Genomic DNA, 3,895 nt, shown 5'->3' with positions numbered 1-3,895 from the left:
TTACCTCGTCCATGTGTTAACGGAATTTTCTGGAGATAATTATTCTTTTTTCAAAAACCGTTAGATTTTTGCGGTAAACGAGTTATGTACATTGCGAAAATGTGTAATGCGATAGATAACCACGACAGGAAATGAAATAATTGCCAAGAAAATGTTTTTTAAAAATAAAAAATCTACACAAAAAATTTAACTTGTTTGTTTTTAAGTCATCGTACAAATACTCATTAATTGATTTTCATGAACAATGCTTTGAATTTCTATCCTTGGCTAGGTATTCACAAAATAAAATACTGTTTTTAGCTACAAGTATGGAAAGAAAGATCTTACCTTCTAAACATGATTAGGACTCCTAGACATAAATAGGAGAAGAATGTAAGGATCACATACTTCTTAGATTTCTGGGAAGGTTGTTACAAACTTCGCAACAACTTTTCTGAAATATTGTGTTCTCTCGATTTATACCCAACCATTCTCGTTTCCAGATCTCTTTGAAATTAAAACAAAGAGCGCTGGGAACGAAAATGACACCCAGCTATATTGACAATGTCGAGGGGAATAAACTGTTTAAGTGGAATCTCTATTTCTTTAAATCCTACAGGCTGGAAATCTTTTTCAAGGAATATGATAAATTGGAAATTAAGCACCCTCGTCCCCAGGTTTTTTTTGTCTTTTTGATATGAGAGAAGACGACGAAAAATCTTTCATATCAACAAGTCAACAAAACCCTGGGAACGAGGGTGAGGGTTTGGGTCAGTGTTACGACTTATACGAGGTTACCAATATACGAGGTTACCAACTGGCGATGTTTTATCCTCTTACATAAATATTCAATGCACGTGATACACAGAAAGAAAAAATAGACAGTTAAATACAAGAAAAACGACGGAAAAGAATGACGAAAAATACATAAAACAAATAAACTAACATCTAGACCAATCGATAGCATGCAATGTAACAAATTACATATTGCAAGTAACTCTGGCAATTTGAACATCGTAATAAGAGGCGGTAGCGGGTAATAAATCTCTAATCTTAGCCTTTTCGTTCTTTGACCCTTTTTTGACACGCCTCCCTTCAGACGCCTCCCTTCAATACAATATTCTCTCAAAGCTTCCTTTAGCACACTGAGCAAAAAAAACGCTGACAACACACACGGAAAGCTCAACGGACCGTAAAATATTGTTTGCATAATTAAGAAATATATGTTTTACTTTTCCAAGAATGCATCATTGTTTGACACCTGGCTTTTCGTCGGAGACTCAAACTTCCTCCGTTGCGACTAACATCACCAGATTGTGTATTGCATGCTTAAAGCACTTCCATTAACGAACATGTTTACACTTCGTACTGCGCCATTTTTGTCTTCAAATACACAAGTTACTCTTGCCATTGGCTGCTCACAACGATTTGTTTCCCTTTTCAAAAAGACGACATCTCCTACCTGCGGGTTACGTTGTTTTTTTATCACTTTTGTCGAAGTTGTAAGGCGCATAAACTCTTTTCTCCAACGGTCCCAGAAGTAATTAGCAATGTTTCGTACCCTTCTTCATTGACTCCTACTGTAAATATTGGCGCCTGAAGAGGATTCTGCATACTTTTAATAATCAGTGCTTCACTTTGTATCTTTATCCCGGCTTTCACAAAATAAATCTGTACAAGAGGATAGAAAGAGAAACCTAACCTCCTAGACAGTACTAAGTGAAGAAATTTGAAATTATATATTTTTTAGATTTTAAGAAAGGTGAGCACCAAAAAACCCTTCTTTCGACAGACGTCCCAAAACGACAAACTTTAGGGACAGAAAGATAACTTTTCAAGTTGTAACCTCTTCGAATATACGGAAAACAAATACACACATCTCAATTATATTTTCAGGCTCTCGTGTTTATATCTTCTCCTCCGTAAATTAAAGACAAAAAAATTACCTAGTATTGTGGAATAATAGCTACGCTGGGACTCAGAGCGAACTTATCGAAATTCTGTTACTTGCCTGCGTAATAATCTTCAGGATAAATAATTTTTAAAAGTACGTAAAAAAACTAATTTCTCGGTTTCTCTCCACGTCCAATTATTTAAAAAAAAGCACTAAAGCTGATGTTGCAGTCAAGATGTTTACCTAATAAAACGGTGCATAAACGCACTTTGCATACAATATTATAGACATTTTAACTATGAAGATAAAGGGGTATACAATGTAGGAAACCAGGTTTGCTACGGTTTGTATAATTCTTGCGCATGCAAAAACAAAAAAGAACAAAAGCAGAGGTTGTGAACGGTTTTAAAAAGCTCGAATTGAACGTGTTTATCAAAGTTTTTTTTTATTAAAAAACATAATTATGCAACAACAAATAAATTTAAAGGCTGATAAAAGCAGGATAATTCCCAATTACGTCCTTTTTAGTCTAAGGGCATGGATGGTTCTTATGTGTACATGGATTCAAATCCTAGATAGTCCCATGAAGATAAAAACATGTCAGGAGTTGCCAGAAATGTTACAGCAACATAAATGCAAATAAATATCATTTGCTTTGGAAATTTGGAAATCGATTGTTAGACACTTTGTACAGCCTCCGTCCCAATACATGTTGCATTTTTTTGTATATCTCACAACTAAGCTCAGCGCCGATTAAAGACAAAGGCCCTGAGAATGAGGGTGACACTCTGAAACATATAATAAGAAATTATGCTAAGGGTGATTAAACGCCTCTTTTTTGAAATACTTTGTTGAATAAATACCGTTTCTCTAGCATGAAGTTTTGTTTTGTACGTGCCCTTCTTATACACACTCCTGCTAAAAGAGAGTGTTTTCAAGTCCATAGTTTTAGTTTCAACTTTGCTTTAATCAAAAGAGGATTAAAACTGACATTATTTAATTCTTAGACTACGTAGCCGATTTTTGAAAAACATAAACAATGGCCGACAATTTTTCGTCTTTAAGGGCTATTTCTGGCCACCTGCTACTTCAACGTTGGTGAACTTAAACACTGCTGGATGGAAACTGAATTCCCTTTCATATGAGAATCTATTTTAATATATTAAAGTTAAATGATTATGAGTTATGGCTTTATACGGCATGTTGTTATTTTGCCCATTGTTGCCAGTTCGCGATGCTCGAGGCTAAAGATCTAGATGTGACACGAACTGTAAGTAAGTAAGCAAGGGGATGTTTAACGTCCTTGCCGATTCCATCCTAACGGATCTTCGTCCTCTCCGATTGTGAGTATATTACATTATCACCAAAGATGGAGCCATGCTCTATCTTTCTTGTCTACCACACAAGCCGGTTCACGATCAGTAGATGGCTCAAAATGAGCTGCTAACACTAAATTGGATAAACGCAGCGAGTATTCTTAACACATTATTTGTTCACAGTAGTATTCATTCACAGTAAAATACTTTACTGATTGTTTTTTGCACCCGCCCTGATTGGCGTTAGTTTTTATGTCAAAACGGCTTCAAATTTTACGGCAGCATCAAAAGAAGTTATTGTAAACTTTCGCGGCGTTAACAAAATTGACGCTTTGTTTGTCTCTGTTTAAGTTTGCTTTCAAAAATTTAAAACATTTTTTAAACAATGGGTTTTAGATAACTCTTTAGAGAATTATGTAAGACTAGTCGTTAGCCAGTGGAATAACCAATCAGAATTCGCCTGCCTCTATTTACTGCTATCATCTTTGGCCCGCAACCTAAAACTCGTGTGCTATAATAATACACATCATTAGACAGTAAGTTACCTTTAAAACTCACCTTTTCAAGTATGACTTGCATAGCCCAAATGTGCACATGCTTTAGGTTCTCTTAGTTTATTTTTTATTGATAGTGGTCAGGTAAAGAGATTGTGAAGAAAGATAATTACTGAGGCACGCTATAAGTGCGCATTTATCAGTACCTTGTC

The sequence above is a fragment of the Hydractinia symbiolongicarpus genome, chromosome 10 (genome assembly GCF_029227915.1).
Source record: "Hydractinia symbiolongicarpus strain clone_291-10 chromosome 10, HSymV2.1, whole genome shotgun sequence".
Lineage (NCBI taxonomy): Eukaryota > Metazoa > Cnidaria > Hydrozoa > Anthoathecata > Hydractiniidae > Hydractinia > Hydractinia symbiolongicarpus.
Note: the sequence above shows the minus strand (reverse complement) of the source record.